Here is a 13189-nt window from a genome sequence, read left to right as displayed (position 1 = left end):
TAAGAATTTGGCTCTGCGAAAAGCCATGGATGAACCCCTGGATGGATCGGTCTGGCTTTAGTTGGAGAAGCAAAGGCACCAGGAGTGTCATGGCAAAGAGATTTACTAGAAGAATTAGATGGAGTAGAAAATGGCAACCCACTTCAGTATTCTTGCCTAGGAAATCCTGTGGACAGAGGACCTGGTGGGCTACAGTCCATGGGGTTGCAGGGTCGGACACGACTGAGCACCCACAGAACAACAGCCTAGGAACTACAGCTTTCACAGCCATGGGAGAAGCAGGACGGTCTAGAAGAGTTATAGAATAGAAGTCATTAGCCTGCTTCCAGGGTACACCGACCTCTGCATAGGACAGAGCTCGAAGGAAGATCTGAGGAGGCAAGCGCGGTCAGTCTGTGAAGCGGGGCTGTGAGGGGAGCTCGGGGGGAGCCTGAGGGGGCTGTGGCCTCTGGTGGCCATCGCCTCTGTGGGTCTGAGGCCAAGCATCTGATGGTGGACCTGGGGCCAGAGCTGGGCAGCAGGTCCAGTGGTCAGGAAAATGAGAGGCCATCGAGTGAAGGACAGCGAAGACAAAATGCGACCTGCCAGGAACGTCTGCACCTTTTCATCTCTGGATCTGGTGGGCTTCCATTTCTGTATTTTCACCCAAGCTCCTCACTTGATCAAAACTAAGGGAAACTCACCAGAAAAGGGATTCAGGATATATGGCCCCAAATTCAACAAAGTTATCAACAGGCACAATTCAACACAATAAGTGAACTCAGGAAAACCAGTTAGGTGGCTGGTGGAGAAGGAGAAAAAAAAAGATCAGAAAGAGGAAAAAAAACAGAATAGAACTTAGTAATCTACTTGGGTTGCACTAGTGGTAAAGAAGCCACTGGCCAACGCAGGAGACTTAAGAGATGCAAGTTCAATCCCTGGGTTGGGAGGATCCCCAGAGGAGGACACAACTTGCCTGAAGAATCCCAAGGACAGAGGAGCCTGGTAGGCTACAGACAGAGTCGGATATGACTGAAGCAACTTAGCATGCATGTAGCACACAGCAGACATAAAGAAGTTATCTTTAGAGTTAAGTTTAGCTAATATTAAAAATATACTTATTTATGAATGTTATAATTTACAACAGTAATTTACAAAAATATAATAAGTCCAATTCTAGCATTATCAAAGGATTTTAAGCCTAAGTACTGAGGACTCCCTTTGCCTCTGACAGCAAAGCTTATTGTTTCTAACAAAACTATATTACACTGACAATATTATTTTGAATAATCATTTTTAAAACTTCAAATATGAAAGATTATTCATAAAAAAATCTACCAAAACTTTTTAGAAGGAGAGTATTTCATAGAGGTGATACACAGTTGTACCCACCTCTAACAGGTTTTCTTGTCAGTGTGAAAAATCATGCCAGATTTTCAGTTGTGAAACTTCTTCTTATATCCAGAGGACTGAAGACTTCAGATATATGACTTTAATAGCAAAAGAGTAAGACATACTTGGGATTTTTGCTTTCCAAATATTTAATGCCATAGACTAATCCTCCTGTTTCCTTCCCCCCTGAGAAACCAAATCTCATTCCTTGTCATTCCTAGTTCAGTTCAGTTGCTCAGTTATGTCTGACTTTTTGCAACCCCATGGACTACAGCACACCAGGCTTCCCTGTCCATCACCAACTCCCAGAGCTTGCTCAAACTCATGTCCATTGAGTGACTGATGCCATCCAACCACCTCATCCTCTGTTGTCCCCTTTTCCTCCTGCCTTCAATCTTGCCCAGCATCAGGGTCTTTTCAAATGAGTCAGTTTTTTGCATCAGGTGGCCAGACTATTGGAATTTCAGCTTCAGCATCAGTCCTTCCAATGAATATTCAGGACTGATTTCCATTAGGATGGACTGGTTGGATCTCCTTGCAGTCCAAGTGACTTTCAAGAGTCTTCTCCAACACCACAGTTCAAAAGCATCAATTCTTTGGCACTCAGCTTTCTTTATGGTTCAACTCTCACATCCATACATGACCACTGGAAAAACCATAGCTTTGACTAGACAGACATTTGCTGGCAAAGTAATGTCTCTGCTTTTTAATATGCTATCTAGGTTGGTCATAGCTTCTCTTCCAAGGTGCAAGAATCTTTTAATTTCATGACTGCAGTCACTATCTGCAGTGATTTGCAACCCAAAAAAACTGTCTCACTGTTTCCATTGTTTCCCCATCTATTTGCCATGAGGTGATGGGACCAGATGCCATGATCTTTGTTTTCTGAATGTTGAGTTTTAAGCCAGCTTTTTCACTTTCCTCTTTCACTTTCATCAAGAGGCTCTTTAGTTCTTTGCTTTCTCCCATAAGGGTGGTGTCATCTGCATATCTGATGTTATTGATATTTCTCCAGGCAATTTTGATTCCAGCTTGTGCTTCATCCAGTCCAGCATTTTGCATGATATACTCTGAATGTAAGTTAAATAAGCAGAGTGACCATATACAACCTTGACATACTCCTTTCCCTATTTGGAACCAGTCTGTTGTTCCACGTCCAGTTCTAACTGTTGCTTCTTGACCTGCATACAGATTTCTCAGGAGGCAGGTAAGGTGGTCCAGTATTCCCATTTCTTTAAGAATTTTCCAGTTTGTTGTGATCCACACAGTCAAAGGCTTTGGCACAGTCAATAAAGCAGAAGTAGATGTTTTTCTGGAACTCTCTTCCTTTTTTCAATGATCCAGCGGATGTTGGCAATTTGATCTCTGGTTCCTCTGCCTTTTCTAAATCCAGCTTGAACATCTTGGAAGTTCATGGTTCATGTACTGTTGAAGCCTGGCTTGCAGAATTTTGAGCATTACTTTGCTAGTGTGTGAGATGAGTGCAATTGTGCAGTAGTTTGAGCATCCTTTGGCATTGCCTTTCTTTGGGACTAGAGTGAAAACTGACCTTTTCCAGTCCTGGGGCCACTGCTGAGTTTTCCAAATTTACTGGCATATTGAGTGCAGGACTTTCACAGCATCATCTTTTAGGATTTGATATAGCTCAACTGGGATTCTATCACCTCCACCAGCTTTGTTTGTAGTGATGCTTCCTAAGGCCTACTTGACTTCACATTTCAGGATGTCTGACTCTAGGTGAATGATCACACCATCATGGTTATTTGGGTCATGAAGATCCTTTTTGTATAGTTCTTTTGTGTATGCTTGCCACCTCTTCTTAATATCTTCTCCTTCTGTTAGGTCTATACCATTTCTGGCCTTTATTCTGCCCATCTTTGCATGAAATCCCTTGGTATCACTAATTTTCTTGAAGAGATATCTAGTTTTTCCCATTCTACTCTTTTCCTCTATTTCTTTGCACTGATCACTGAGGAAGGCTTTCTTATCTTTCCTTGCTATTCTTTGGAACTCTGAATTCAGATGGGAATATCTTTCCTTTTTGCTTTTGCCTTCTACTTCTCTTCTTCAAATCTCACTCCTGGTCATTCCCAAGGACACCATAACCTGTCCAAGATGATAAGTTATTGAGGTTCTCCTATTTGACTCACATGATAAATAAGCCTCAAAGACACAGAAGAAACAGGTCTCTAACTTTCTTTTAAAATAGCAAAATGAAGAGATTTCAGGTAAACCCACATGGGCATTGCACACCGCCTTGGAAGTGAAGGCACAGGCACTAGTAGGCCAGCGTCCCTGCCTTGTCTCTGCCACATGGCCCCTCTGAGAACCTGCTTGTGCATCATTAAAATGAGTGAGCTAGACAAGATCATCTCTATCTTTCCTTTTTGTTCTGGAGGTCTAATACTGCCATAGTCATAGGTTCAATAAATTTCACCCACCCTCTGAGCAAAACATAATGCAGACCTTAGTCAACAGCCAGTCTGTCACTGGGCACAGTCCCCTAAGCCTCCGTACATAGGGCCTTCCACTCTTTGGCTTCCTTTCTTATAAGAAGTCATACTGTTTTAAATTGTGCGTTTTTTTAGACCAGTAGCTCTTTCTGGTAACACTTTTTATGACTCCTAAGGATGATAAGTGATAGCCCCTTTTATCTAAAGGTCCTTGGTATCTACTTACAGTCCTGGTGACATATACCATCCCACTTGAATATCAGTGACAACCTCATCATGTAGACAGAGCTGAGGACATTACAGCTATTTTCCAAGGAGACTAAATGGGTTAACAGAAACCAAGGAGACATCATGCCTGAAGATTCACAGTCTTATTTTGTTCCTTTTGTCATAACCTGCTGAGGGATTTTTTTTTTTTTTAGATGGTAAAGTCTATCAGTTAGTAAACATTTTGCAGGGTGCAAAAATTGTGTTAGATAACTAAAAACAAGACTCATAATAGAGAGGTGCTTCATGGCTGTTCACTCAAGCAGACTGGTAGCCAATGTAAACTCAATGAAATGTGATAAGTTTGTGTCAATAGGAATAGAATTATGTTGATGTAGCCTGACAAGAATTGCTAGTGTGCAAGTTAACCCAGAAATGTCTCCTCAAGAAGATGTACATATGTGTGTATACACATGCATATGTATGCACACATGCATATGTATACACATGCATATGCACACATTGATATACACACATACATATATAGGCACACACAGATATATATACACACATGATATACATATTCATATACTATATATACATATATATATACACATCTACATATAAACACACATACATATATTCTATACACACATATATATTAACACATATATAATACATACATATATATTTACACACATACACTTATATATACATACATATACACACATGCATATATATACACATACATTATATATATGCATGTGTGTATACACATGCATATATATATATATATATATATATATATATACACATATACCTGTGGAGGACACAAACCCTCTCTCTATAAACACTTCATGTACTGAACTAACGCTTGCAAATATAAATGCCTTCAGGAGCCAACCAACCTTTAATTAGCCTAGTGGGCACTTAGGAAACAACGGGATGTGAGGACGATGGTGAACTGGACGCGGCCAGTCCTCGTGCAGCTCCAGGCTATTGTTGCTGTAGGAGGATGTAGTCCTGGTCTTTCCAGATCTTCTCATTCTCCAGAGAAACTGGATTCTTCTATGAAATCTCCTGATTTTAAATGTGGGAAAATATTTCAATTTTTTGTGCTATACAAGAAAAGAAAGAAAGCATACAAACACAGCATTAATCACACCTATAGGGAAGATAAGGCCACCATGGTATATATAGATTGATATATATATCATGACATGATATATAGCTTCTATTGAATTCCAATGTTAATACAAGAAAGTATTTGGCTTGTTAGCCCAGAGGTCCCAGGATAGTAGAACCAAAACCAAGTTCTAAGGAAGAAGAAACAGATGAAACTAAAAGCTCATAGTATAATTAACAATAACAGAACCAAGACCAAGGTCCTGAAAAAGTGAAGTGTTTGCCTAAATTTCCATGCCTTGTGCCTGTGATCTGGACATGGTTCTTGAGTACTGTGCACCCAATCACCTCCGAGCCTTTTCATATGCTATCCTGATGCCTGGACACTCTCCATTTCCTCCTTCACTTTTCAGTTCAGTTCCATTCAGTCACTCAGTCATGTCTGACTCTTTGTGACCCCTGGACTGCAGCATGCCAGGCTTCCCTGTCCATCACCAACTCCTAGAGCTTGCTCAAACTCATGTCCATCAAGTCAGTGATGCCATCCAACCATCTCATCCTCTGCCGTCCCCTTCTCCTCCTGCCTTCAATCTTTCTCAGCATCAGGGTCTTTTCCAATGAGTCAGTTATTTGCATCAGGTGGCCAAAGTATTGGAGGTTCACTTTTACTACTCACCTTATCTTCATGATCCAGATTCTGGGCCAAGTCTCACCTGCCCCAGATATCAGTTAGCAACCCCACACTCTAATCCTGCCCTTGACAGTGCTATGCTCTGGGGTTTATCCATCACACAGGGCTATATTTATCTGTTTTCTTGCACTTTTTCTTGGATGAATCCAGAGGGTCCTTAGAGGCAAAAAAATCTCTTTATTAGAGTTTAGTCTCAACTATTAAAATACTGTCTGGCACATAGTTTGTATTTCTTAAATGAATATTCGCTAAATAGTAATGTAATAAAAATATTTGATAGCCTTTCAGATAAGTAATTTTTAAAGTAAGATGTTTTAAGTAGAAGAGTTACAATATTTATATTTTTAGGTTACAGATCCTCCTGTATCTATTTCTTAAATTATAAACTAAAAGCAGGCACTTTCCCTTTCTTCCTGCCTTGATAGTAGATATGATGGGATTGATGGCACCCTTTTTGTGACTATAAGGAAAAGACAAAGAAAACACAGATATCAGACTTGATAACATTTATCATTGAACCAACTCCGCCATCCAATAATGTCTGAACCTTTGAGGAAAATGCACGGTTTAAAAAAAAAAATTTAGTTAGAAACACTATAAAGAATAGCAGCATTTACTCAGGGATAGAACACTATTCTAGGAGGTACTTCTGTTGATGGTAAATAAAAGATATTATGAACTAAGTCTAGAGGAAATTAACTTTAAGGAAAACACTTAAGAGAAAAAGAAACAATGAATTAGGTCATTATTACTTGTTCTCTCCTCCAAACTAATGCATGCTCTTCCAAAGTTAATCATTAAATTGAAAAGCTATTTTATTCCAGCAGAAAATGAACAACAAGTAGGTCATTTGTACCTAAGGAAAAGAATTAGTTACACCAGACACACAAGAACAAGGTAAAAATCTATACAATGATTTTAATCACTTTTTTCCAGTAAAATATAAGAAATGAAAATATATCTATGGTTACTTTAGAGTCATTGACTATGGAGTTTTTATAAAATGTGCTTAAAATTAAAAGTATGAAATTTTAATATGCTAATGACTTCATGTTATATAGACTGTTTCAAGTTATATGGTTTTTATTAGCATTTAAACATATTTATTTGTTTTTCAACTTTTTATTTTGTATTGGAATATAGCTGACTAACAATGTTCTGATAGTTTCAGATGAACAGCGAAGGGACTCAGCCATACCTATACATGTATCCATTCTCCCCCAAACTCCCCTCCCATCCAGGCTGCCACGTAACACCGAGAAGAGTTCCATGTGCTATACAGTAAGTCCTCGTTCGTTATCCATTTTAAATACTGCAGTGTGTGCAAACAACCATAAGTTCATTCTCCAAGTCTGTGAGTCTCTTTCTGTTTCGTAAATTCATTGTATCATTTTCTTTTAGATTCCACATGTAAGAGATATCATACGATATTTCTCCTTTACTATCTCAAGTTATATGATTTTTAACTCAAATTTCTAGTATTTGCAAATGAAAAACAATGTAGATGAAAGATGGATTTTTTTTTTTACCTCTTTAAAGCAATTTCTAACAACTTAAACTATAACTAAGACAGTGTGACTCAGGAACAATATTAGAAAAGTATAAGTGGCAAAAATATTCAATTGTTTTTCTTGGAGAATAAGATGATTTAAAAGCATTACCCTAACAGTCTGAATAGGGGAGGAAGCCTCCATTGGCTCATTCCACATCTTGATGTCCCCTGGGTCTTGAGATCCCAGGTCAGGGGCCTCATCTGAAGTAGAAGGACTCATCAGAAAAACCCCAGGTATCTTTGAGATCATCTGAGGTTGTTGACAAATGAAATGTAGGGATTTCAAAAGGAAGGAGGCTAAACAAAAAAAGATGAACCAAAGGCCAGGAATCACCATGGAAGATGAGTAATCAAGTAAAGGTAATTACTAACAAAGAGGTGACTAAAGCATGAATAAACTGCTACTGCTGCTAAGTCAGTTCAGTCGTGTCCGACTCTGTGCGACCCCATAGACGGCAGCCCACCAGGCTTCCCTGTCCCTGGGATTCTCCAGGCAAGAACACTGGAGTGGGTTGTCATTTCCTTCTCCAGTGCATGAAAGTGAAAAATGAAAGTGAAATCACTCAGTCATGTCCGACTCTTTGCGACCCCATGGACTGCAGCCCACCAGGCTCCTCCATCCATGGGATTTTCCAGGCAAGAGAACTGGAGTGGGGTGCCATTGCCTTCTCCGAAAGCATGAATAAAACAATGGGACAAATGTTTTAGGCAGTAGAACATAAAAGAAGGAGACAATGGATCCAATTAGGGATAGAAAAGCAAGTGAAAGTGCTAGGCACTTCAGGAATGTCAGTCTGATTTTGCTGTTTTATTGTCAGTTTTGATGTGTGGGTTATTTTGTGTATCATACGATAGTAAGTACTAAGATCACAAGGGTTCGCCCGTACGTTATAAGGCCACATTACAATATGCACAGATTTTGATAAACTGAAGAACCTTGAAGTAGTCAATACCAGAACATATTTTTCCTTTTAAAATATACTTTTAACAGCCACTAAAGCAAAATTATTGCGTAATGGTTTAATCAAAACCCCAAATGCTAATTGACGAATGTGTTCTGTGTAAGTATCGATTTAGTAGGCAGATTCACCAAAGTGAAATCCTTGTTAGTTTTTTGTTATGAAATACAGATGAGAAAAAGCCAGAGGGCAGATCCTCAAATCCTTGAAAACAAGTCTCTCCAAGTTTAGCTCTCCTTATGGCTGTTACGTTGCTATGACTCACAGAAAAGGAGAAAAGTCCCCGTCCAGAATGCCAGGTTAACATAAAAGTTTAAAACTGCAAAGTGGGAGCCATCAAGTCACAGTGGGAATGAGGTCCCTGCACGCTGAGATTTAAGTATCTTGTAGCAAAACATGTACATTTCTAGGCTGTGTGTGCCTGGAACTTTATTCATATGGAACATGCACAACTGATTTGAACCACAGTAGAATCTACTCTGAAACAAAGGCATGGACAGATGGGAATAAATCTGGATGAGAAGATTCAGTGAATAAGTTCCAGAAAATGGAAGCAAGTGTTTCTTATAGTCTGAAACACACACTACAGACAAATAGTCAAAGGTGAACTTTTGTAGACAGATCCACCAATTATTAGGTAACAAAATTTTGTTACCTAATAGAAGAGAAATGAAACAAAAAATTAAGTTGGTTACCTAATAATATATTATTATTTAGAATCAATAATATTAATAACTATAACCACAGTAGGGGAGAACTTAATTTGAATAATTTTTAACAGTTTTGACCTGTGAGCTATTTGTCCTCTGTCTCATGCTGGGCAGGAAGATGGGAGAACTAGAAAGATCCTGAACTCTTTTTAGCAGGTTTGCTTCTGAAGTGGTTGTGGGTCAAGGTATTCTGATACTGTTTCAGATGTAATACAGGACTGAGCAAGTGATTCATGTCCTGATGTTCCTGGAAGCTAAGATTCTCACTGGGAAAGAAGAGACACATAGATGTGGGAGGGGGAAGGTGAGAAAGGTAAACTGGAAGGACTTCCCTGCAATGCAGGGGCCTGGTTGCCAGTCCTGGTTGGGTGATCTGAGATCCCACATGCAGCACCAGGGAGGCCAAGAAATTAAAAAAATAAAAGAATTAAAAAAAAGAAAGGGGTCCCCATCCTTACATTCAAAACAGACATAAACAAAGAAACAGTAAACTGGAATTGGAGATACTAGCATGAACTCATGATACTTAAACTACATGTTTATGCATATACATGCACCCATGTGTAGACCATGTGTGGGCATGTGCGTACTAATGTGTGTGGGTGCATGTGTATATTTCCTGGCTGTTTCCACTAAAAAGGCTCAGAAGACAGACACTCCAGCAACATTGAGCACAGGCCAGGGCAGACCTGGATCTCTAACACCACACCCCACGACAGGAAACCCAGGCTCTCGGCGAAGTGGCTGAAAGCCAGGCTGGAGAAGAGTGAGGCGGGAGCTGCCGGGTGAGCCTGGAACTTTTTTTTTAAACTTGAATAAACCTTTTCCATTTACTGAGCAGTCTGGACAGATAATGAAGCACACGGTTTTAGAGCCGAACCTGCTCTTCCCAGGTTCTGCCCTGACCTCACTCACCTAACTCACAGGGGTGGGGTGGAGGTTTCAGCCAGCCTCCCAGGGCTGGGATGTGTCAGACAGTCCAGGTGAGGAAGAAGTCAGCCACCACCTCCCACCCCACGTGGCCTTGTGAGCACAAGGCGAAGAGCCCTTCAAGCTTGGAACATTCAGTTGCACTGGAAGGTAAGGATATGCTGCCAAGAAACATGGCAATCATGGCAATATGACCCAGGCACAAGGGACCATCTTGAAGGGACTTTACTGTCCAAATTTGGAATAATCTGAGCTCAAAACTAAGTGAGAATGATAATTAGATGCCACGTGGGATGGGTGGGGTAGGGACACATGAGGCCATGCGTCCACACAGATAGCACACATGTGGCGGGGGACGCGAGCATTCTTGTTTCCAGGACAGAGTCATGTGCTGACTCAGACTTGTGGAGGCAGTGGTGAAGTGGGTCAGGATGACCTTTTCAGGTGTTACATTCAGACGTTACGTTTAGTTCTTGCAATTCAAATAGTGGACAGTTTCAGTTCAGTTCAGTTCAGTCACTCAGTCATGTCCAACTCTTTGCGACCCCGTGGACTGCAGAACGCCAGGCCTCCCTGTCCATCACCAACTCCCAGAGTTTATTCAAACCCAGGGTAATGTTTCTTCTTTGGGCCCTGGGGTGATGTTCTTTTTCTTAAAGTCAATATTTAACTGCTAGGAAGAGAATCACCAATGTGTGATAAACGCTATGGAGGAGACAGCATAGACAGGACTGAGACCCATTCACAGTTTCTTCACGGCTCTTCTGAACATGAAGGTGATAGATCTGTAAAATAAGAGGTTGAGTTGAATTTGTATGACAGAATGAGAACATTTCTTGATGGGAATTTAAAAGTCCTGAGCATTGCTACTCAAAGCATACAAAAATGAAAAACAATTAGAAGAAAAACTCTACAGTGGCCTAGATATCCCCAGGTGATCCAGCAAGAACATTTTCCTGTGATTTGATAATTGTGCAAAGCTTTGTCATTTTTCTCCCTGCCCTACTATTTTTTAGAGAGCATAAAGCTGAACAATAACATTTATTTTAAGCCTAAAATACTGGCAATTGAAATGTGGATTTATTCCAATCAAGACGAAGTCCAACGCCACCAGAGCTTTTAAGTGAGCATGATAAGAACGGTTTCCAGTAGATTAAAAGAAACAGAACATTCATACAGAAAGGCAAATAAAATCCAGAAATGATGGGATGGAAGAGTGCAAAGAGAAGCAGAGAGAACCAGTAAGGGCAGAGTAAAGGAAGAAGCCAGACAATTGCACCTGAAATCCTTTAAAAGGTCAGAGAGTAAGATGAGAAAGGGGGCAGCAGGGTGGGCGGGGGCGATATTTGTTCTAGGCAGGCCAGCTGGAGCAAACGTGCTCTGATCTGTGTAGCATGGGTCCGGCAAAGAAGCCAGCCCACACATGGTGGGAGCCACTCATTTTGAAGCCAGTATATCTTATTGAGGAGACAGACACTTTGATAAGGTAACATCCAACAAGAAAACACTGGCACTGTCGTGCTGAATAAACCTGAAACATCACCACGTGGGCTGCACATACCACCTCATTTGAGATTAAACACACTGGAACCATATCAGCATTTAAAACGTGTATTTCTGAGACTATTCTGTCAGGGTCATTGTACGAAAATATTTTTTGAATGTTTTAAATCATCACTGAGAAAAAGGATATTTCTATTTTGCAAGACATTTGTCACTTTTTCTTCTTTTGATTTTGTTGAAATGTTTATAAGAGAAGCCTATTAAAACAAGCAAAAAAAAAATATTCTCCCCCGCCCCCCCGCCCTTGCGGAGGGGCTATAGAGCACTTTCCCCCATAATTTTTGTAGGTCTTGTGAGATAAAAAAAAAAAAAAAAAAAACAAGCAAAATAGCTTTAATAACTTACTGAGAGAAACCTAAATCACATTTTCAAGACAAAAATATCCATATATTATTTAGGAAAAGTGCTTATTTCCAGGAATAAAAACTAACTCTTCCTGGTCATCTGTTTTCTTTTCTAACAATCTACTCTCACTGAATTTTCCAGGGTACATATATGTGGTTTTTCATTATGCTGCAATACTGAAAACTGACTCATGTTTCAATATTTTTTAATATAACTTGCTTTCTTCTAGGAGATGGTTCTAATAAGAATACTTCCTGAGACAGAGATAAGAACATGATGGTATTCTGGTGTGACACTCACAATCCAGCCCTTGTGTGAACCAGGATATCACCCCGCAGTGTCATATTAAAAACAGTTCTCAATCTGACTTGGACGCTATAAGCTCTGTGCTTTTTTTATTGGAATATAGTTACTTTACAATGTTGGGTTAGTTCCTACTATGAACAAAGTGAGCGGGCTCTAGGCACACAAAAACAGAAAAAGAGACACAGGTGTACAGAACAGACTTTTGGACTCTGTGGGAGAAGGCGAGAGTGGGATGTTTCGAGAGAACAGCATCGAAACATGTATATTATCTGGGGTGAAACAGATCATCAGCCCAGATTGGATGCATGAAACAAGTGCTCGGGCCTGGTGCACTGGGAAGACCCAGAGGGATTGGGTAGAGAGGGAGGTGGGAGGGGGGGAATACATGTAAATACATGTAAATCCATGGCTGATCCATGTCAATGTATGACAAAACCCACTATAATATTGTAAAGTAATTAGCCTCCAACTAATAAAAATAAATGAAAAAAAAAATAACCCCTCTTCTGGGTTTCTCTCCCATTTGGGGCACCATAGAGCCCTGAGCAGCATTCCCTAGGTATACAGTCGGCTCTCATTAGTCATCTATTTTATACATAGTATCAATAGTGTATGGGATTCCCTGGTGGCTCGGTGGACCTGCCTGCCATAGAAGACCCAGATGAGATCCCTGGGTCGGGAAGATCCCCTGTGGAAGGAAATGGCAAGCCACTCCAGTATTCTTGCCTGGAAAATTCCATGGAGCTTGGCAGGCTACTCCATGGTATTGCAATAGAGTCAGACATGACTTTTAGCAACTAAACAGCAACAATATTCTTTTTCTAGATTCCACATATATGCATGAATATATATTTGTTTTTCTCTTTCTGACTTCACTCTGTATGACAGCCTGTAGTTCCTTTTAAATTAGAAAATTTTCAAATTTTATGTAACAAAATTTGTGGCATATGCATATTACTTTTTAGATTATATCTAGC

At 40.1% G+C, this 13189-nt stretch overlaps 1 long non-coding RNA gene across 1 annotated transcript; it reads left to right on the top strand.

Annotated features, from left to right (window-relative positions):
- Window positions 1–6673: 6673 nt before the first annotated feature.
- On the top strand, window positions 6674–12273 carry LOC139031467 (uncharacterized). The gene is made up of 3 exons (XR_011483969.1): window positions 6674–6744; window positions 7013–7128; window positions 12136–12273. It is a non-coding gene; the product is annotated as an uncharacterized lncRNA (long non-coding RNA).
- The last annotated feature ends 916 nt before the right edge of the window (window positions 12274–13189 follow it).

Source organism: Odocoileus virginianus, chromosome 27 (genome assembly GCF_023699985.2).
Source record: "Odocoileus virginianus isolate 20LAN1187 ecotype Illinois chromosome 27, Ovbor_1.2, whole genome shotgun sequence".
Classification (NCBI taxonomy): domain Eukaryota; kingdom Metazoa; phylum Chordata; class Mammalia; order Artiodactyla; family Cervidae; genus Odocoileus; species Odocoileus virginianus.
This window is presented reverse-complemented; position numbering and strand designations above follow the sequence as displayed.